Raw genomic sequence first — 25,605 nt, 5'->3', positions numbered from 1 at the left:
GTGTCAGATATATACACAGTGTCAGATCTATACACATTGTCAGATATATACACAGTGTTAGATATATACACAGTGCCAGATGTATACACATTGTCAGATGTATACACAGTGTCAGATGTATACACATTGTCAGATGTATACACATTGTCAGATGTATACACAGTGTCAGATGTATACACAGTGTCAGATGTATACACAGTGTCAGATGTATACACAGGGTCGGATGTATACACAGTGTCAGATGTATACACAGGGTCAGATGTATACACAGTGTTAGATGTATACACAGTGTCAGATGTATGCACAGTGTCAGATGTATACACAGTGTCAGATGTATATGCTCGTTTACAGACTCCAGGTGGTTCCTGTTTATGTTATAAGTCTTCATATGCAGGGCATTGGGGGATGGGTGAGTGTCTGCTCTTCTTGTTCTTCCAGCCCCTTTCACTGGGTGTCCCAGTCAACCTCATCAACAGCGCTAAACTGGGAGCTTCTAAGTAAGTTTTTTATGGTTTTACACTGGATTTTTAGATCAGAATCTGTGCATATTCTTCTTTATAGTACTGTCTATGACATGCATTTATATGAACATTGGTGTACACTGTCACTTTAATAATTGACTTAAAATAAACATTTACAAAGACAAACTTGTCTTAACACTATTCTTCAAAAGATTAGTGTATGCTGGGGCTACATTTGAACCCATATCTGTTCCCCTCATTTGCACATGATGAGTCCTGAAATAAATAAAAAAATAATAGTTACAGTGCAGCACCAATCTCAACATATCATCAAAACAATCACATTATTGATTAGTATATTCAATTCATTTTGAAAAGTATATTCATTCATTTTGAAAAAAAAAAAGTCAGGCACAGATTTTAAACTAGACTCATGGATGATACATTTATAATGACTAACTACATCTAGGGGCCTATTTAACAGACATCACTGAATGCGGAGAGCAATATGCTCTTGTGAACTGCTGGTGCAACGCCGCCCCCTGCAGATTTGCGGCCAATCGGCTGCCAGCAGGGGGTGTCAATCAACCCGATCGTATTCAATCGGGTTGATTTCACACAATCTCTGCAGGCGGACAGGTTATGGAGCAGCAGTCTTTAGTCCGCTGCTTCAAAACTGGTGTTTCTGGCGAGTCTGAAGGCTCGCCAGAAACATGGGCCCTCAAGCTCCATACTGAGCTTGATAAATGGGTCCCATTGTGTGAATAAAATATCCTCAATCCTTACAGAGACAATTTTATTTAAAAATCACTAGTATCTTTCAAATATGATTTTTGCTGTTTCACTATTGGATTTAGTACTTTGTCCAATAATGGCTACAATGGAGAAAACAGATTATTGGTTGCCTAGTGGGGGCCGCGATCTGAGAAATATAAAAGACAGTGGTGTATGGTGGGTTTGGACACCGCAGATTTATCAGTACAAAAAAATATGTGATTGATAAACACACCAGATTTAATGCGTGTACTACATAATGTCTATAGCCAGTAATCTAATATTCATAATGGCAATAAAACTGCTTAAAACCCCAGGAATGTAAAGCTGGAGTTGTAGTTAAAAGATTAGTATAAAATAAAGACAAGGAAGGGTTTTTAGATACGAATGCGCTTTTACCATATAGACATTTCACACATATATATTAGACAGCACTGAAGCTCTTTAGAAATGATCTCTCTTGCCCTCTGAATCCTCAGAGCAGAAACTACTAATGCTAATACAATAATTCTCGCAATAGAGCTTCTGATGATGTAATACTTATAGCGCAGTGAGTTGAGGCAGGCGCAGGTTTTAACAGAGTTGTTAAAATGATTCTCTACTGCAAATGCAAATGTAGTCTAAGACAATCACAGACAAAGGGGAGGCAATAAAGCAGGAATCATTATGCTGTGCTCTGCTCCAGCTTGTTTTCAGAGTGACTTCATTTTGCTGACCAAAGGGACTTGAAATCTATCAAAGTGACAGCACCTGGAGTAAGTGCATTGGCTATTGGGGGTTGAAGGCAAGTAGCAGTAGTTTTGTCTTGCTATTAAATATCTGCCGGATGTTTGACCTTCGGAGAAAAGACCCAGAGGCTGCTCTGCATTTATAGTAGAGTTTGTTTATAGCAGAAGGGAGCTTAGGAGCAGTGTGTCAGTTCAGTACAGCGGCCACAAGTGATGGAAGGCGGTTTTTGTCAGGTTTCTCCAGCTGTGAGGGCGTAAAAGGAAAGCCAAAAATGCAACCAGCGTGTGAGATAGGAAGCCAAGATCTAATGAATATTACCTGGAACATTCACATCCTATCAATTGTTTGGACAACAACACTGTATTTTATATGGTTTGAAGCTGAGAAGACCAAAATATGTTACCAATCTGTCCAGTAATAAAGATGCTGCATTTTGCACAATATTTATATCATAAATAATGTTGGAAAAATAAATGTATCCTCTGAGCACGAGTATTGTTATTTGAATGGTTATGACACTAATGCACATATATTAAAGTGCACTTTTTAAAACTGATAACGAAAAAAAGTCTCAAAGCACGTTTGGCTGAATTTATTTACCAGATTAAGGCCTAGGTTATGAGTGGAGCTTAAAGTTGCGCTTTTGCAAGCACAATATTTGCACTCCACTCAGTAATACCAGCATGCTTCCAAAGGCTCCAATGGTAGCCTCGTTCTGATGCCGTGAGACACAGCAGAGAACCTAGCACAGCGCAGGGGGTATGAATATATACATATATACAGTATGTATGTGTATATACACATAGTAACACATACATACATATATATATATATATATATATATATATATAAAAGCACATACATATATATTTACAGTGATAACCCAGTCCCCATAGACCACAATGTAAAGGCCTCACTTTAACCCCTTATAACCAGTGGCGTCACTAGGGTTGGTGTCACCCGGTGTGGTAAGTTATGGTGTCACCCCCCCTCCCCCCAGAAAGCAGACACACACAAACACAAAAACTCAGGCACACACACATACAAACACTCAGACACACTCAGACACACTTAAAAACACACTCAGATGCACACACAAACACTCGGAAACACGCACAAAAACACTCAGACACGCACAAAAACACTCAGACACACACACACACAAAAACACTCAGACACACACACACAGAAACACTCAGACACACACACACACACAAAAACACTCAGACACGCACAAAAACACTCAGACACACACACACACACAAAAACACTCAGACACACACGCAAAAACACTCAGACACACACACAAAAACACTCAGACACACACGCAAAAACACTCAGACACACACACACATACACACAAAAGCACTCAGACACACACACAAAAATACTCAGACACACACACACAAAAACACTCAGACACACACACACATACACACAAAAGCACTCAGACACACACACAAAAATACTCAGACACACACACACAAAAACACTCAGACACACACACACAAAAACTCAGACACACACACACACACAAAAGCACTCAGACACATACAAACAAAAGCACTCACACACACACACACACAAAAACACTCAGACACACACACACACACAAAAGCACTCAGACACACACACACAAAAACACTCAGACACACAAACACACAAAAACTCAGACACACACACATACAAAATATGTAAACTGCACTGCATTAATTATAAAGCTCATGTCTAGAGCTGCTCCCTGGCTCAACAGATCATCAAATAAAAGATAAACAAAGCACTCTAAAAATAAATCACTAAAGAAAAGGTTTAGGCGCGCAAACTATGAAAATTCTGCTCTCTAACTCTGTTCCAAGTCTGTCAGTGCACAGCCCTGGGCCGCGTGCCTACCGCTTCTTATGGCCAAGCACCTTTGCTCTCTGCCCACCCCCAGACCCCCGTCCGCCCTCCCCTCCTACCTCTTCAGTGTGCACTTAGTATACTGTAACTGTACCGGTCTGGTGGGCATCATACATGGCTCCTTCACTTTGGAGACAGTGTTAGACAGTCATGCGGTCAGGTGCCAGGCATCCCCCTCATGATTTCCCAGTTCCCGTTTAGAGAGACAGCACAGCAGTGAGTGACTCCACTGCTCCACACGTCACTGAGCAGTGAGCACAGATAGGCAGGCAGGTTTAGGGTAGCAGCGCAACTTTGCTAGCCCCACGGCATGCCCACAACATTCATAGTGAAATTGGGCAGGGGAGGAGCAAAGTACAAACAAGCAAAAGCAGCCGGGAAAACTATTTGTGGAAATTGCAGCGCTGGCTTAGGCGGCAAAAAAATGAAGTGTCTACAACTTCCCCAGTCCCACTAATGTTCACAAATGCTGGCCCCTCTAATAAAAAATATCTATGCATCTCTACATTGTATTTCTTTGAATTTCAATAAAATTTAAAAACTGCTTACTGTATTTTTTTAATTTTTCATATTTTTTATTTTAATAAAGCAACTGTACATTTTATTTAAGGGGGGGTTTAATTGGGAGACATTTTTTTAAAATTAACCAGAGGTCTGACCTCTGGTTAATTGCGTTTAGCGCAAAGTGCTACCGTGAGCTCACGGTAGAAATAAAGAGACAAAAGACAAAATATAATACTTGTAGCTTTGTAATACAATGGTACAAAACACCGCTACCATAGATTACTAAAGACATGTGCACACTCATGAGCTCTTGTGAGCCTACCTAGTTTTACTAAATGGGTAAATTGTTTTATTATTTAAATCACTGTATTTTATAATAAATTGTATCAATAAAAGACACCAAGAGAATGAAGCAAATTTGATAGCAGAAGTATAATTTTGACTTTACTGTCCCTTTAATTTAATACTTATGTAACATGCTTTCTGCTTTCAGTCTGCTAATAGAAATGGAGAAACAAATAAACTGATTCAAAATAAATAAATACAAAATGAAAAACATATTCTATTTAAAATGATAAGAATAATAAAATGATAACAATAATAAAATAAGAATAATAAAATGATAAGAATAATAAAATGATGCGCCAAAGCGATTCTGTAGCTTTGTTTCCTGGGCGCAACGGCTGACGGCGTCTTCCTTCAGGTTATACCAGGATACGCACAGAATGTGCCTTTACGATGACTTTTCATGCACATTAATAACTATGACCTGGTCTAAAGGAACTATAAATAGGTGTTTTAATTAAATAAAGTGCTTATTTTTCCATTACATTTCAGCTTTCTGGAAGCTATCACAGTGAGTCACCTGGAAGCTTTATTATGAAAGCGCAGCCATCAACCCATTTATTTATTTTAATGAAAGGATCAGATTCAATAGTGATTTACATTTATATACAAATATATATGATTTAAGTTTCCTGGACTGTTCAGTATTATCCTTGCTTTTCAAGTGCTTGTAACTTTTGTGTAAATAAAATTCTGTGAAACTCAGCATTGTTTTGGGCACCTCAGGGACTGGATAGCTGATAATTTGATCTACATTTGGTTAACATTATTGTAGTTATTAAGGTCCAGATTATGGGGTAGATTTATCAAGCAGCCGATGCTGCTTTCTACCCGCAATGTTTCCGGCTCGCCGCAAAACATAAGTTATGAAGTAGCGGTCATAAGACTGCTTCTCCATAACTCGTCCACCACCTTTTAGGTGGACAGCAATCATCCCGATATGATACGATGGGGATGATTGACACCCCCTGCTAGCAGGCGATTGGCCGCAAATGTGCAGGGGGCGGCATTGCACAAGCATTTCACCAGAAATGATTGTGAAATGATAAATGCCGATAGTGTATGCTGCAGCGAATCATGTCCGCATGCCATTTGATAAATCAGCCCCTAATAGTGGAGTGTAAATTTGCACTTACGCGAGCACAAAATTTGCGCTCCACTCATAATATCAGCGCACACGGAAACGGAAGCTAGAATTCGCCTAGCTATGAAGCTTTTCGCTCAATAAAGCACGCTTCCTTAGACTCCAATGGCAGCCTTGTTCTCATGCAGTGAGACACGGCATAGGAACTAGCGCAACCAACAGGGTAAGTCACGCAGCAATGGGCAGCAAATATGATTTTATATATATATATATATATATATATATATATATATATATATATATATACCTGTATATATATGTATATGCATATATATGTATATATTTATGTGCTAGTATGTGTGTATATACAAATATTAACACATAAATACATAAGTATATATTCATATACATATATATTTACAGGGAATACACAGTTCCCATAAACCGCTGTGTAAAAGCACTTTTCAGTGCGATTTTATTCTAAAACCCCACAGCCGCCAACTTTAGCCCCCAAAAGCTGCCACTACATATATTCTTGGGGGCCTGTTGGGGCACATTTAAAAAATTAACCAGAGGTTTGACCTGTGGTTAATTTCCCAAGGGCTAATTGCTACCGCTTGTAATGGCTTGTTATTTATTGCGCACCAGCAAATGGGCGAATATTTGCGGACTCACGTTAAATTAGCACTCCATTTGTAATGTAGCCCTTAGTGTTCTAAAAAAGTACTTTTTTTCTATCCCTCAACATTGAAGACTAGTAGATGAAGCTACAGCAACAACTAATGCATGTGCCTTTATGCCATTTGTCTAGTAGGTGTTTTTTTGTGTGTGAACAAATCATGCAGGGGTGGCTGTGTTTATGTTTAATTTAGTCTTATTTTTATATATTTCCAGTACGATGCTCAGTATCAGTTTGGCAGTAGAAATTTAGGTGAATTTAGTCCCACTGAATAGTGTTGTAGCCTTGAAGGTAGTGAGTACCTGCAGAAGTGAAAGTCAGATCACATACAATACACAGTGCACACACTACAAAATATACTCTACACACACTTGTTCTGCACTATGCACAGTACACGCACTACACACACTTGTTCTGCACTATGCACAGTACACGCACTACACACACTTCCTCCGCACTATGCATAGTACACAAACTACACACACTTCCTCCGCACTATGCACAGTACACACACTACACACACTTCCTCCGCACTATGCACAGTACACACGCTACAAAGTATGTTCTAGTGCTCTACACACACTTGTTCTGCACTATGCACAGTACCCACACTGCAAAGTATACTCTACACACACTTCTTCTGCACTATGCACAGTACACACACTATAAAGTATGCTCTACACACATTTGTTCTGCACTATGCACAGTACACACACTACAAAGTACACACTACACACACTTACTCTGCACTATGCACAGTACACACACTACAAAGTATAATCTACACACACTTGTTCTGCACTATGCACAGTACACACAATACAAAGTATGCTCTACACACACTTGTTCTGCACTATGCACAGTACACACACTACAAAGTATGCTATACACACACTTGTTCTGCACTATGCACAGTACACACACTACACACACTTGTTCTGCACTATGCACAGTACACACAATACAAAGTATGCTCTACACACACTTGTTCTGCACTATGCACAGTACACACACTACAAAGTATGCTATACACACACTTGTTCTGCACTATGCACAGTACCCACACTGCAAAGTATACTCTACACACACTTCTTCTGCACTATGCACAGTACACACACTATAAATTATGCTCTACACACACTTGTTCTGCACTATGCACAGTACACACACTACAAAGTACACACTACACACACTTACTCTGCACTATGCATAGTACACACACTACAAAGTATAATCTACACACACTTGTTCTGCACTATGCACAGTACACACAATACAAAGTATAATCTACACACACTTGTTCTGCACTATGCACAGTACACACACTACAAAGTATGCTCTACACACACTTGTTCTGCACTATGGACAGTACACACACTACAAAGTATGCTATACACACACTTGTTCTGCACTATGCACAGTACACACACTACAAAGTATGCTCTACACACACTTGTTCTGCACTATGCACAGTACACACACTATAAAGTATACTCTACACACACTTGTTCTGCACTATGCACAGCAGTACACACACTATAAAGTATGCTCTACACACACTTGTTCTGCACTATGCACAGTACACTCACTACAAAGTATACTCTACACACACTTCCTCCGCACTATACACAGTTCACACACTACACACACTTCCTCCGCACTATGCACAGTACACACACTGCAAAGTACACACTGCACACACTTCATCTGCACTATGCACAGTACACACACTACAAAGTACACACTACACACACTTCCTCCGCAGTATGCACAGTACACACACTACAAAGTATGCTCTACACACATTTCCTCAGCACTATGCACAGTACACACACTACAAAGTATACTTTACACACATTTCCTCTGCACTATGCACAGTACACACACTACACACACTTCCTCCATACTATGCACAGTACACACACTACAAAGTATACACTACACACACTTCCTCCGCACTATGCACAGTACACACACTACAAGGTATACTCTACACATACTTTATCCGCACTATGCTCAGTTCACACACTACAAAGTATACTCTACACACACTTCCTCTGCACTATGCATAGTACACGCACTACAAAGTATACTCTACACACACTTCTTCTGCACTATGCACAGTACACACACTACAAAGTATACTCTACACACACTTCCTCCGCACTGTGCACAGTACACACACTACAAAGTATACTCTACACACACTTCCTCCGCACTGTGCACAGTACACACACTACAAAGTATACTCTACACACACTTCCTCCGCACTATGCACAGTTCACACACTACAAAGTATACTCTACACACACTTCCTCTGCACTATGCACAGTACACGCACTACAAAGTATACTCTACACACACTTATTCTGCACTATGCACAGTACACGCACTACAAAGTATACTCTACACACACTTATTCTGCACTATGCACAGTACACGCACTACAAAGTATACTCTACACATACTTCCTCTGCACTGTGCACAGTACACACACTACAAAGTATACTCTAAACACATGTCCTCCGCACTATGCACCACTAAGCTGATCTAAGGTAATCACAGATCAAGTAAGGAGATATCTCATGCCCTGTGACAAATTAATGCTCAAGACAGAAATGACAGCTTGACAAATTCTAGACAAATACATGAATCATGTGATCACCTTCTAGCAGTCACATAAACACTTTAATGTGATGCCTATTTTTGATAAATTAGACATCTCTTCCATACCTGAAATTTTATTCAGAAAATCAGTTCCACTAATCTTTATTCAATTTCCCAGTTTTATGATTTTTGTTTTGTTTGTTTAGCAAAGATTTGAATGGATTAAGAATTATTTGGGAGTATTCAATTTAAGTACCTTAACTAAATTGCTTAGGCTATAGGTTAGAAATACAGTTAAACATTTCCCAAAATTAAGTACCAAGAAAAGGAGATTATTTCCTAAATACAAATATTTTTGTACTTGGTTATTGTAAACCCCCCCCCCCCCACATATATATATTAATAATAAGGGTCATATTTATGAAGAATTTATTAAGCTCCATAACTTGTCCTGCTCTGAGGCAGCAAACAGTAATCAACCAGATAGAATACGATCGGGTTGATTGACACCCCTTGCAAGTGTCCAATTGGCCGTAAATCTGCAGGGGGCGGCATTGCACCAGCAGTTCACCAGAACTACTCGTGCAATGATAAATGCCGAGAGCGTATGCTGTCAGCATTTATCGTCGTGCCGCGATGTGCAATGGACATGATACGCTACTTCGTATCATGTCCGCTTGCACATTGGTGAATATACCCCTAAGTGTTTTTTTTATTTTTTATTAAAGCTGCATATTTATTTATTTAACCCATGTTAATATTTCTGAACAAATAGAGATGAAATACACCAAACAACTCAAGTACTGTAAATAAAGTTAAAATACACAATGGGGCCTATTTATCATGGTGCGAGGGGATATGATCCGATATAGCGGATCGGATCATGTCCGCTGCACATTGATAAATGCCGACAGAATACGCTCTCTGCATTTATCATTGCACCAGCAGTTCTTGTGAACTGCTGGTGCAATAGCGCCCCCTACAGATTCACAGCCAATCAGCCGCTAGCAGGGGGTGTCAATGAACCTGATCGTATTCGATCATCGGGTTGATTTCTGTCCACCGCCTCAGAGCAGGCGGACAAGTTATGGAGCAGCGGTCTTTAGACCATAACTTCTGTCTCCGGCGAGCCAAGCAAGGGGCCTCAATACAGAGCTTGATAAATATGCCCCAATATCTATTTTGATATTTTTTATTCAGTAGAACTAGAGATGTAAAAACGTGTATGAGCAAAATGCAGAAATAACGGTGCTAGTTGAAAAACATTTATAAGCTGTAGTGGTCTGATATATAAACAGTTAATTGCCTTTAATAATAAAAACAAGTATTAAAGGAAAACAAAACTCTTAGCAAATATAACTAAGCACTGAATTGCAAACAAATATAAAAAATAAATAAATAATAATGATACTGTTATGGTTATAAGGTTTAGCAAATGAAGAGCAGTCTGGTTGAGTCTGTTTCTGGCTTTCTTTAATGTGGCCAATTAGCAACAGCTATAGATGAGCGAGCTCTGAGATAGCCAATCATTGTACAAAATGTAAACAAACTTATGTATGATGGAGACTCTCCAACCTTTCTGGAGCAAGAAAAACTAAATAACAGTCAGAAATCATTTTCCAAAAAAGTATACAAAATAAAGAGTGAAGGTTTCCTTAGTTAAAAGGAACATTGCAAACTATATTTTTCTTTCAGAAATATTTTGTAGATGATCCTTTGATACAGCCCATCTGGGAGTGTTTTTGTAACAATCTATAGTTTTGCTTATTTTTAAATAACATTGTGCTGATTTCCAGACTCCTAGCCAAGCCCTAAAGTTTCAGCATTCTGATGTCTACAGACTCCTGGTTGTGTAATGGGGGAGGGGAGGTGTAGGGATGTGTCTTCTTTCTTTCCCAGCCCCTTTTAGTGGGTGTCCCAGCCTAACCTCATCAACAGTGCACAACTGGGAGCTTCTAAGTAAGTTTTTAAAAGGTTTTATACTGGATTTTTATGGTGCTCTGACAAAATGCAGAAAGACATTTGGCAGAAGGACATTTGGCAGACGGACATTTGGCCGACGGACATTTGGCTGACAGACAGAAAGCTAAAGAATGTTCCGATTTCGGCCGAGGGCAGATACGTTCCAGAGTGCTCTGTTATAATCAGAGCCTCGGGCGCCGCAACTGCCTCTGGGAACCTTACCATGGGTCGCAGGCCGCACGTTTTGTAATTCTCTGTCTGGGAAACTATCTATCTATCAAATCTATCTATTTATCTATCAAATCTATCTATCTATCATATCTATCAAATGTATCTATTGCATCTATTGATCTATCTATCTAATCTATGTATCTATCTATCAAATCTATCTATCTCGTGGCCGGACTATTAAGTGACAGCCACTTGTGTTTTCGACCAAATGTCCGTCGGCCAAATGTCCGTCGGCCAAGTGTCCGTCGGCTAAAAGTCCGGCCACGGATTTTAATATCAGTATCTGTGCATATTTGTCTTTATAGTAGTGTCTATTACATGCAGTTATATGACAACTGCTGTATACTGTCCCTTCAAACATGAAATATATGTATGGAACCTGTTGGAACATGCAATATCAATATTTTATTATAACAGGTTAGTCGGTGTGTATCATTTCCTTCTTTCTTTCTTACTTTCTTTCTTTCTTTCTTTCCTTGATACATGCATACAGCAGTAAAAAAAACTATACACTCCTTGATGACTTAAAAGCCCGTTATAATAAACATAATAAGTAAAAACAAGTTCTGTAAGATGTTAATGGAAGGGAGTGACTCTATCTGGGAGAGCCGGTCTGGGTGGGGATATACTGTATCTTTTTGGTCCACTGCCCCTATTGCCCTCTTACTGGTAATTATTCAACACGGGCAGTACCTCTGCCAACTCCAAGTGTCTGTAGACCCTTCCAGTATGGCTGGCGTCCTTGTGGATCCTTGTGTGATGACTCCTCCTACAAACGTGTGGCTCCCATTGTAACACCTGCTCCGGACCTCACTGCAGAGACTGCTTTGGCGAATCAGCTGGTAGAAAGTCAGTGCACAGAAAAAACAAACGATTTGCCAAAAACAGAAATAAAATTCCAAAATGTGTTAATAATAGGTTAAAACATCAAAAAGTTGTTGGAGGTACTGCAACCCACGCAGGAACATACAATCAAACATACAAGTGGCGTAGCACAAAATGGCTTAAGCGCTTCGGCTTACAAAGTTATAGTCATAGCTTCGTAAGCCGAAACGTGTAAGTCACTTTGTGCTACACCACTTGACAGACAGATAGATAAATAAATAAACAGATAGATAGGTAGATAGATGATAGATAGATGATAGATAAATAATAGATAGATAGATAGATAGATAGATAGATAGATAGATAGATGATAGATAGATAGATAGACAGACAGACAGACAGACAGACAGACAGACAGACAGATAGATAGATAGATAGATAGAAGATGTGCATAAAAGGAAGATGTTTCTACTCATTCCTATTTTCTTTATAGAAACAATTATTTGAATCTCATGTATACAGCCTGCAACTCTCACCATTGCTTTTTCCTACTGATTTTACGCTCTGAAATTTTATTTTTTGCCACCCATCCCCTAAAAATAGACAGATATATAGATGGATAGATGATAGATAGATAGATAGATATATATATGAAAGAGAGCCAGACAGACAGACATATAGCTAGATAGATAGACAGATACATAGATAGATAGAAGATTGACCGACAGACCGACAGACAGATAGATAGATACATAGATAGATGATAGATAGATAGATAGATGGATAGATAGATAGATAGACTGACAGATCAATAGATAGATAGATAATTAAAAATATAGCTAGATAGATAGCTAGATAGCTAGATAGATAGATAAATAGATAGAAGATGATAGATAGATAGATAGATAGATAGATCAATAGATAGATAGTTAAAAAGATAGCTAGATAGATGATAGATAGATAGATGATGATAGATAGATAGATAGATAGATAGATAGATAGATAGATGGATAGATGATAGGTAGACAGACAGATAGATAGACAGACAGACATACAGACATACAGACAGACAGACAGACAGATAGATTGTCCCTTAAACTTGCATTATTTATTTAAGCAAAAATACTGCCATTGAAAGCAATTTTGTAGAAATACATTGTGCAACATTTACACTTGTTTATTTTTGTTTTTGTGAACTAGAATGTAATCACATCTTGTTTGTAAACTGCACCCATAAGATCTCATTAAAATACTAAATTCATACTTTCAGCGCAAATGCACACTAGACACACAATCAATTAAAATTGATGTTACTAAGCATGTTCAGATGGTCTATTAAATAGTAACAAGTACATTTCACCCACTAATGGGAATTAGTTACTTCTGACTCTGTTGTTTTTTTTAACTCATTGAATTGATACATTATTGTGTGAATAATGTGCAAGGAATCATAATTTGCAGCTACTTGGTTTGGTGTTTAGATTTTACATTGTTTTGTCATTATAAATACATTCGCCTAGATTACGAGTTTTGCGGTAACAGGGGTGCGTTGCTAATGAGCAGTTTATGCTCACTGCTCACTTAAGACAACGCTGGTATTACAGGTTTTTTCAACCCGGCGCTAGCCGCAAAAAAGTGAGCGGAGAGCAAAATTTAGCTCCACATCTCACCTCAATACCAGCGCTGCTTAAGTCAGCGGTGAGCTGGTGTAATGTGCTCATGCACGATTTCCCCATAGCAATCAATGGGGCTGAGCCGGCTGAAAAAAAGTCTAACACCTGCAAAAAAGCAGCGTTCAGCTCCTAACGCAGCCCCATTGATTCCTATGGGGAAAGAACATTTATGTCTACACCTAACACCCTAACATGAACCCCGAGTCTAAACACCCCTAATCTTATACTTATTAAGCCCTAATCTGCCGCCCCCGACATCGTCGCCAAATGCATTATATTATTAACCCCTAATCTGCCGCTCCGTACACCGCCGCCACCTACATTATACTAATGAACCCCTAATCTGCTGCCCCCAACATCGCCGACACCTACATTATATATATTAACCCCTAATCTGCCACCCCCAATGTCGCCGCAACCTACCTACATTTATTAACCCCTAATCTGCCGCCCCCAACATCGCCGCCACTATAATAAAGTTGTAATAAACCTAAGTCTAACCCTTTTTTTCCTACCTTAATTCCGATCAGCCAATCGGAATTCAAGGGACGCCATCTTGGATGACATCATTTAAAGGAACCTTCATTCGTCGGAAGTCATCGGAAGAAGAGGATGCTCCGCGTCGGCTGGCTTGAAGATGTTTGTCTTTGTTAAAGATGTTAAATTGCACCCAATTTGTCGCTTGTAATTAAAGAGTAATCTATATTTTAAATTTGTATTGTATAGTTGTCAATCTTTATAATTATTTTTATATTAATATTTATATATTATCAGATCCAGATGAAGCCATATCCAAATTGTAAATAAATATTACAAAAATAACGCTCTGTAATCACTCTTCAAAAATTTTGAACAATAATAAAGTTGTTTAGATAAGTTGAACTTTTATAGGAGCAAAATTCTATTCCCGCGACTACTATGATGTTCGTGACACCTTGCATGTCACGTGTTAATAATTGGCCAGACAATTCAACTGAAAGTTAAGTACATCAGCTTAGTCGCGGCGAGCGAGGCGTCAAATTTATCAATAATCCGCCACTGCTCGCGGCAGGCTATAATTGTAGTTAATTTATCTAATTATTTTAATTATAGTGTAGTGTTAGGTGTAATTGTAACTTAGGTTAGGTTTTATTTTACAGGTAAATTTGTCTTTATTTTAGCTAGGTAGTTATTAAATAGTTAATAACTATTTAATAACTATTGTACCTAGTTAAAAAAAATACAAAGTTGCCTGTAAAATAAAAATAAATCTAAAATAGCTGCAATGTAATTATTAATTATATTGTAGCTATCTTAGGGTTTATTTTATAGGTAAGTATTTAGTTTTAAATAGGAATAATTTAGTTAATAATAGTAAATTTATTTAGATTAATTTAAATAATATTTAAGTTAGGGGGGGTGTTAGGGTTAGGGTTAGATTTAGGTTTAGGGGTTAATAAAATTAATATAGTGGCGGCGGTGTAGGGGGGGCAGATTAGGGGTTAATAAATATAATGTAGTTGGCGGCGGTGTAGGGGGTGGCAGATTAGGGGTTAATAAATATAATGTAGGTGGCGGCGGTGTAGGGGGGCAGATTAGGGGTTAATAAGTTTATTAGAGTGGCGGTGGGCTCCGGGAGTGTGGGTTTAGGGGTTAATAAGTTTATTAGAGTTGCGGCTGGGTCCGGGAGCGGCGGTTTAGGGGTTAATACATTTTTTAGAGTGGCAGTGGGCTCCGGGAGTGGCGGTTTAGGGGTTAATAAGTATAATGTAGGTGGCGGCGGTGTAGGGGGGGCAGATTAGGGGTGTTTAGACTCGGGGTACATGTTAGGGTGTTAGGTGTAGACATTTCCATAGGAATCAATGGGATATCGGGCAGCAGTGAGCATAAGCTTTTGCTGCTGTCAGACTCCCATTGATTCCTATGGCATCCGCCACCTCCAGGGTGGCAAATTGAAAACCAGGTATGCTGGGCCGGAAAAGTGCCGAGCGTACCTGGTAGGATCTTGATAACTTCCAAAAGTAGTCAGATTGTGCCGAACTTTTCATAAATTGTATGTTCTGTCTGAATCTCAAAATAACTTTTTTGAATTCCATATCCCTTTAAAAACTAAACAAAATAAAACAAACAAAATATGTATTTGCATTCTTGATCCTTTGTCAAAAATATATATATTTAATGTTTTTTAATGTTAAAGGTAGAAATTTGCACTGCAGTTTCCAGTATTTTCTGCAGGTGAAGGTTAAATGCAGCATATTCGCAAGACATGTTCAGCAATTGCTTGGTTTGACCCTAAATAGAATTCAGTCTTTAATTATGTTTGTTTCCATGCTGGTTCCCTGTAGCTGTCTTAGATCTTGTTGGACTTGTGCACTCGGCTTGCAGGTTGCCAGTTATGACAAATTGCTGCTTTCCTTGGTATCATTCCGATGAAATAAGTAAAGCGTCCAACGCCAAAACTTATATTACTTTTTAATATGAGTTACTTTAATAGAAAAGACTTAAAATGCTTCTTTCTATTGCTGTGCCTCAGCACTTTCTGGGGTCATAAATTCCCATCCCTGTAGTACGCTATTACCTAGATATCAATCCTTTCTAGTTCTCTGAACACTAAAATTGAAAGAAAACAAGATTGTAGCTTTATGCATTTTTAATTTAATGAAATTCAGTTTTTGAAGTTATGGGCAGAAGAAAAAACAATCATGCTTCATGGTATATGAGCACTTCAGAGTTCCTCAATAAGGCAGATCAGACGGAGTATATTAAGCATTAAATATTCTCTTTCTCAAGAAGCCAAAGCCTGGTTCATTTGGGGTTTAAATAATCTCATTTCTACTGGCTTGATTATATTGCTGGAATCCACATCATCTTGTGTACAGATTACTACAAATATACTGGTGGCATCCAATGCAATTGTTCAGTCATAGTACTGCCAAAACACTATACATAATATGGTTCACATCATTCTGTCAAATTTCATATTACTTTTTTATTTATAAAGTGCAAGCACAGGGATATATTTTGGCCAATGTCAACTAGGACTGTGCCTAGGGCAGTAAAGATATATAAGCAGGCTAGGAGTAAGGCAGTAGCCGAAACCGGTCAGCCTTTTTTTCATCTGTTTGATGGTTTATATATTTTTATTTTGTGTGTTCTTACCCGGGGTTTATGATACCCTTTGTATTTCAATAAAGTTTATTATTTTATCACTATACCTGGTGCTCCTGTTACACATTTTTTGAAGTCAGTAAAGATATCAGTTAAGAAATTTTGGGCTAGAGTGTCGCGCTAACTGTTGCGTGTGATCGATAAGGGGTTAATGACGGCTCTTTAGTATTATGAAATGAAAGTAAACAATTTCGCTTGAGGTAATTGAATTTAAGGAGCGCCGGGTTAGAGTAACGTCAGATTTCTGGCTAACTGTTACATTCAACTAATCGGAATTAAGGTAGGAAAAATCCTAATGGCTGATGCAATCAGCCAATAGGATTGAAGTTCAATCCTATTGGCTGATCCAATCAGCCAATATGATTGAGCTCGCATTCTATTGGCTGTTAAAATCAGCCAATAGAATGCGAGCTCAATTCTCTAAATTTATTATAGTGGCGGCGACGTTGGCGGTGGCAGATTAGGGGTTAATAAATTTAATATAGTTGTGGCGACGTTGGGGGGGCAGATTAGGGGTTAATAAATAAAATGTAGGGTTCGGCAATGTTGGGACTATCAGATTAGGGGTTCATAAGTATAATGTAGGTGGCGGCTGTCTTTTATTTCCCCATAGGAAACAATGGGGCTGCGTTAGGAACTGAACGCTGCTTTTTTGCAGGTGTTAGCTCAGCATCAATGTTTCCTATGGGGAAATCGTGCACGAGCACGTTTAGCCAGCTCACCGCTACCGTAAGCAGTGCTGGTATTACAGTGAGATGTGGAGCTAAATTTTGCTCAACGCTCACTTTTCTGAGGCTAACGCCGGCTTGAAGAAAACCTGTAATACCAGCGTTGTCTTAAGTGAGCGGTGAGAAAAAAAGGCTCGTTAGACCCGCACACCATTACCGACAAAAACTTGTAATCTAGCCGATAGTAAATATTTATATATATATATTACACATACAAATACACAGACACACATATACATACACACACATACACAACAAAATACATGTACAGACACTCACAGACACACCCATGCACAAAGAAACACATAGACATACACATATACACAACCAAATACATGTACAGACATACACAAACAGATACACAAAGCCATGCACAAAGAAACACACACATACACAGAGACAAAAAGACACAATTCCACACATGCACACCCACATACACATACAAACCACAAACAATAACAAACATGCACAAAAGCAGAAACACACACATATAAACAGACATGCACAAACAACCACACACAAACACTAAATAATTATAAACATTCACACACATATAAAAACACTGACACATATACACACAAACATACTAAGCACATGGGCAGACACACACACAAACACACAATCATGCACAAAGAAACACACACATTCACAGACAAACAACCACAATTCCACACATGCACACACACCAACTCACATACACATACAGACCACAAACAAACACAAACATGCACACACATAAATACACACATACATACAGACATGCACAAACAACCACACACATGCACAACACTAAACAATTATAAAGAATCACACACACATACACAACCAAGCACATGTGCAGACACACACAACCATGCACAAAGAAACACACACACATTCAGAGACAAACAGCCCAAATCACACACATGCACACACACATATATAAATAAAAAACACAAAGACAAACATGCACACAAATAGAAATACACACATATATACAGACATACACAAACAACAACACACATGCACTACACTAAACAATTATAAACATACAAACATACACATACAAAAATACACAATTCAACACATGTACAGACACACACAAACACACATAGATACACACAACTATGCACAAAGAAACCCACATAAGCATACACAGACAAAGAACCACAATAACACACATGCACACAGATACAGAAACACACACTAACATGCACAGGCACACCGAAACACACACACACTTACATATAGACATACACAGACAACCACACATGCACACAACACCAAACAATCATAAACATGCACACACACATACAAACAGATACACACAAACACATACAGACATTAACATACTGTATATATCATCTGAGTGTTTGAGATGCTAAAAATAAGAAAAAGAAACTTCAGACAATAAATGCCCCCATTTTTTTTTAACGTAACTGTTATAAATTATGATTCTGAAAACTGTTTTTTTTTTTCAGGACTCAATCTCCAGTTGCCCGGAAGCTAATTTATAATTGAAGTGTATGAGCCATTACATTGCTGTTTCCGATATTGAGCTTTCTGTGCCCCAGTGATCTTTTCTTCAACATTTCTGAATTAGTCGCATCATTATTAACTGTATGAAGAAGTGGATGGATCTTCTTCTATAGTACTGTGTGTATGTGTATTTGTCTGTGTGTTTGTATGTGTATGTGTGTGTGAGTGTGTATTTGCATGTGGTTGTGTCCCTTTAATGCAGAAAGAAAGGTATTGAGCACCTTCACAAAAAACAGATTATTATTGTTATTAAGCACACAGAATACATTCAAGTCCAGTTGGTCTTTTGAAAGCTGCTATTTCTCAAGAAAGAGTGATTCCTCAGGTCACTATGTGAAATTAAAAATGAAAAGCACGGAACGAATATAACAGTCCTTATTTTCAGTGCTGTCAATGCAATATCCTTTGTGTCCCCACAAGGATGTCCACTTACTTTAGAAAACCTCAATCTGTATGAGGTAATTAGAAAACGTATCGGTCTGGTCCCTCCCAGAGTATGGTTCCTGGAGACACAGATCAGCGTTCCTTGATTTCTGTGATAAGTTGTATGGATACTTCTTTTCCTAGATAGACACAGATTTCGTATGTTGCTCCGTAGTTTCAAAATACACACCTCACAAGGATTTAGATAAGGAAACATGCAAAATAAGTTCTCATAGTGTTATACTGTTTTATTCATTAAATATAAACATAAAAATACGATAACATACACTTTTCAACATCACAATTATGAGGCATATGACAAGCCGTATCTTAAACAGTATGTGCTCCGTTCTTTTGTAAAGACCTGTTCCGTAGAGCTACTATTTCAATTAGAGCTCTATATAAGATTAAAGTCTGTTTCAATTCTGGTGCAGGACCCTTGTGTCAGGGTTTTTTCCCTGTTTTGTTTGCCATGTGCTGCTGGCAGCCATTTTACTCACCTCTCTTGCTGACTATGGTGCATTGTGGGGGATGCTGCTCATTTCCTGCACTTCCTTTTATGGCCAGACTGGTGTGCATCATCCGTGTGAGACAGGATGCAGTCTCAGAATTGTGATGTCATCACTTATTATTTAAAGGGCCTCTGTTCAGTATGCTTTGCCTTTGCGTTGTCTCAGACCTGTTTGTGAGAGTTCCTGTGTATTACCTGGCTGCCTGACATCCTTCCTGGTTCCTGATCCCTGGCTTGTTCCTGACTCTGCTGTTTTCCTTGTTCCTGATTCCGGCTCGTCTGACTATTCGCTTTGGCTCAGCTCGGCCCTGGCTCGGCTTGGCCCTGACTCGGCTCGCCTGACTACCAGCTCTGGTTTTGACTCCTGGTTTGTTATTTGACTTGTGGACTTTTTATTATTTTTTGCTATTAATAAAGGTGTGATTATTTTTGCACTTCTCGTCTCAGTCTGATTTCTGGCACCCTAACATTACACAAAGGCCATGAATCCTGATGGTGCTAATAATCCACCTTTACCTGCCATCATTTCTAGGATGGATGTACAGGATCACCGCTTGGATCAATTTGCACTAGCTCTGCAAACCCTGCTGACTCGCACTGCACATTTGGACCAAAGTGTCCCGCAAGTTATGGCTGCTACTGTTTCCGCTGCTGCACCTATGCCTACCAGGAGCATGTCCGGTTCTGCACCTCTACCTCTGCGATATGGAGGCGATCCTATTCAGTGCAGAGGGTTTTTGAACCAAGTGGACATTTACATTGATATGTTACTTCAGGCGTTTCCCTCTGACAGAGCTAAGGTGGGATTTCTCATCTTGTTACTCTCTGACACAGCTCTTGCCTGGGCTAATCCCTTGTGGAAGACTAATAAACCTGTGATTTCAAATTACCCTGAATTTGTGGCCTCCTTTTGAAGGGTATTTGATGTTCTGGCTCGCTCCTCCTCTGCTGCTAAATGACTCATGTCCATTCAGCAAGGTACAAGATCTGTTGCTCAGTATGCTATTGAGTTCCGTACGCTTGCCGCAGAGGTAGGTTGGAACAATGAAGCCCTTGTTGCTGCCTTCATTCATGGGCTCTCTGATGCGATAAAAGACAAAGTTTCTGCCAGAGATTTACCAGAGGATCTCAAGGCATTGGTGTCTTTTTTGATCCTAATTGACATCAGACTTAGAGAGAGGACCTCTTTCAAGGAGCACTTGCGGAAGCCTCCTGTTCCGTTGTCTCCTACGTGTTTGTTCCCACCCATGCCTCCCTCTCCTCCCATGCCTCCTGGTCCAGAGTTATCAGGTACTGCTGAGCCGATGCAGTTGGAATTCACGTGTCTCTCTGCGGCGGAGAGGGCCTTTAGGAGGAGGGAGGGGCTCTGCCTCTATTGTGGGTTACAGGGCTACCTTTTGAAGTCTTGTCCTACACGGCTGGGAAATGCTTACACCTAAGTTCCGGTCAGGGGCAGACCTTGGGTGGTTTATCCTCGTCCCCGGAACTGCTTAAGGAGAAACCTTTGGTCACGGTTGTCCTTTCCTGGGTGGACTCCTCCATAGTCACTCAGGCTCTTATTGACTCCGGTGCTGCGGGCTATTTCATTGACAGTGCTTTTGTATCAAAGCACTCCATTCCTGTTTTGCCTCGGTCCGTTTCACTTGCTATTGAGGCCATTGATGGCAGGCCCCTTCAACCCTTCAGTGGTCCCCGCAATGTATTTCCACTTGTCTTCGGAAACCAGTTAAAGTCTTGTGCACTATTTCGGTATCTCAATTGCCAGAGGAGTACCGAGAGTTCCTAGATGTTTTTGACAAGGTGCGTGCTGGTACGTTGCCTCCTCAAAGGTCTTACGATTGTTCCATAGATCTGCAACCCAGAGCCATTCCTCCTCGGGGCCGGGTGTGCCCTCTGTCTGTTGCAGAGAATTGTGCTATGGAGGAGTATGTTGCCGATGCTCTGTCGCGGGGGATTATCCGCAAATCCTGCTTTCCTGCAGGGGCTGGCTTCTTCTTTTTGAAGAAAAAGGGTGGCGAGTTACGAGCATGCATCGATTATAGGGGTCTTAATCGTCTTACCATTAAGAATGCTTACCCTATTCCGCTCATTACGGAACTTTTTGACCACCTCAAGGGAGCTACGGTCTTTACTAAACTTGATTTGAGAGGAGCGTACAATCTCGTTATGAGATTAAGGATGGCCACAAATGGAAAACAGCATTTAACACCAGGAGCGAGCATTATGAGTATCTTGTAATGCCCTTTGGCCTATGTAATGCTCCTGCTGTTTTTCAGGAATTTATTAATGATGTCCTAAGATATGTTGCAACAGTGTGTTGTGGTGTACTTAGATGACATCCTCATATACTCACCCACACTTGAGGCTCATCGTTCTGATGTTACACGGGTTCTTCAGAGACTATGCGAGAACGACTTGTTTTGTAAACTTGAGAAATGTGAGTTCCATCAGACTCAAGTAACCTTCCTAGGTTATGTTATCTCTGTTGCAGGGTTCTTCATGGATCCTGACAAGTTATCTGCAGTTCTGCAGTGGCCTCGCTCAGTTGGTCTTCGGTCTATTCAACATTTTTTGGGGTTCGCCAATTACTATAGAAAGTTTATTAAAAACTTTTCTTCCTTGGTCAAACCTATCACAGACATGACCCGTAAAGAGAATGATCCACTCCATTGGTCACCTACTGCCATTAAGGCCTTTGATAGTCTTAAGACTGCCTTTGCTGCCGCTCCAGTTCTGGCTCATCCTAACCCTGTCCTGCCTTTTCTTGAGGTCGATGCATCTGAGACTGGAGTAGGTGCCCTCTGGTCTCAACGTCCTATGCCTGATGGTTCCTTGCATCCGTGTGGTTTCTTCTCTAAGAAATTATCTCCTGCAGAGTGCAATTATGAAATTGATGACAGGGAATTACTAGCCATAATTTTGGCACTCAAGAAATGGAGGCATCTTCTTGAGAGTACTAGCGTGCCAGTGCTCATTCTTACTGACCACAAGAATTTAACTTATCTATCTGAAGCAAAACATTTGTCACCCTGACAGGCCAGATGGGTGCTATTTTTGTTTCGGTTTAATTATGTGGTCTCCTACCTGCCTGGTAGTAAGAATGTTAGGGTTGATGCCCTCTCTCGACAATTTTCGCCTCTGTTCAAGGAGGAGTCTGTACCTACTCCTGTTATATCTCCTGACCATATTTTGGCTACCATACGTACTAATTTGACTTCTCCCTTGGGGGAGGAGATCCTGGCTGCACAAACCAATGCACCTTCTGAGAAACCTAGTGGTAAGTGTTTTGTTCCTGAGAATATTCGAACTAAACTTTTGCACACTTACCACTATGCTAAAGCCACAAGTCACCCAGGCAAGAACCAAATGATTTGGTCTGTTACTCGACAATTCTGGTGGCCAGGTTTTCGTTCTGATGTTTGTGCGTATGTTGCCTCCTGCTCAGTTTGTGCACAGAATAAGACTCCTCAACGTCTTCTTCAACCTATTGCTAATGGTGAGCGTCCTTGGACAAATCTTTCCATGGACTTCCTTGTTGAGCTCACTGTTTCCAATGGCAATACTGTTATCCTTATGGTGGTTGACCGTTTTTCTAAAATGTCACATTGCATTCCCTTGATGAAGCTGCCTACCGTTCAGGAGCTTGCTTCAATTTTTACCCGGGAGGTCTTCCGTTTACATGGGTTACCCAAGGAGATAGTGTCGGACCAGGGTAGCCAGTTTGTCTCCAGATTTTGGCGTTTCTTTTGTGCTCAAATGGGGATCAAGCTTTCCTTCTCCTCGGCATATCACCCTCAATCCAATGGGGCTGCGAAATGGTCTAATCAAGCTCTGGAACAGTTCCTCCGTCGCTATGTCTCAGATCACCACAATAATTGGTCTGAACTGTTACCTTGGGCAGAGTTTGCTCATAATAGTGCTATTAATGCTTCCTCCAAGTTATCCCCGTTCATGGTGAATTATGGGTTTCAACCATCCTTGTTGCCCAATTCATTCATGTCTTAGGGTATTACGGCTTTGGAGGAGCATCTCCGGCAACTCCGTTCCACGTGGGTGCAGATTCATGATTGCCTTTCATCGTTCTATGCAGTGCCAAAAGTTCCAGGCTGATCGTGAGAGAGTTTGGCTATCCTCCTGCAACTGCTCCCCATTATGTTGGTCCTTTTCAAATACTCCGATGGGTTAATCCTGTGGCCTATGCCTCTTGAACTTCCTCCTACTATGCGCATCTCCAATGTTTTTCATGTCTCCCTCTTGAAACCATTGGTTTGTAATCGGTTTACCACTGTGTTGCCTCATCCCCGTCCTATCTTTGTTGACAACCATAAGGAGTATGAGGTCAGCTGCATTATTGACTCTCGTATGTCCAGGGGCCGTGAACAGTATTTGGTTCACTAGTGGGGCTATGGTCCGGAGGAGCATTCTTGGGTTCCCTCCTCTGATGTTCATGCTCCTGCCCTCTTCCGTGCCTTCCATGCCCGTTTCCCCAATAAGCCTTTTGCCCTCCCGTGGGGGAGGGGTTATTGAGGGGAGGGTACTCTCAGGGTTTTTTCCCTGTTTTGTTTGCCATGTGCTGCTGGCAGTCATTTTACTCACCTCTATTGCTGACTATGGTGCATTGTGGGGGATGCTGCTCATTTCCTGCGCTTCCTTTTATAGCCAGACTGGTGTGCATCATCCATGTGAAACAGGATGCAGTCTCAGAATTGTGATGTCATCACTTATTATTTAAAGGGCCTCTGTTCAGTATGCTTTGCCTTTGCATTATCTCAGACCTGTTTGTGAGAGTTCCTGTGTATTACCTGGCTGCCTGACGTCCTTCCTGGTTCCTGATCCCTGGCTTGTTCCTGACTCTGCTGTTTTCTTTGTTCCTGATTCCGGCTCGTCTGACTATTCTCTTTGGCTCCTGACTTGGCTCGTCTGACTACCAGCTCTGGTTTTGACTCCTGGCTTGTTATTTGACTTGTGGACTTTTTATTATTTTTTGCTATTAATAAAGGTGTGCTTATTATTATTATTATTGTAAGCTTTCTAATCTCTTAAGTTAAAAGCAACTTCCTTTTACATCTCACTTAGGGGGTTCCTGCAGGTACTACAATTATTTGCACATTTCTTATAAGAAAGCCATAATAGTAATGTCTTTGTTCAAGCCCAATGGTATCAGACTATTGAACGCATTTATCCAGTACGTTTCTCTTTGTCTCTTAGGCATTTTAGGTTTTGCTTATGTAATGTTCAGATAGACTATGAGATTTTAGACCTAGTGTGATATTGTTTATGTGCTCATGCAAAAGTTTCTTATAAGGCCTAGTAGTCCTTCCTATATATTGGAGATTATAGCTGCATTGTAATTGGTACACCACATAATCGGTTTTACAATTAGTCAAAGTTTTTAGATTACACCTTTTTTCATTAGTCATTGAGGTGATGGTCTTTGTTGGCTTACCATCATACATATGCTTGCATGAGTTTCTATACATATCACAGAGATCAAGGAACACTGAT

Source organism: Bombina bombina, chromosome 8 (assembly GCF_027579735.1).
Source record: "Bombina bombina isolate aBomBom1 chromosome 8, aBomBom1.pri, whole genome shotgun sequence".
Lineage (NCBI taxonomy): Eukaryota > Metazoa > Chordata > Amphibia > Anura > Bombinatoridae > Bombina > Bombina bombina.
This window is presented reverse-complemented; position numbering follows the sequence as displayed.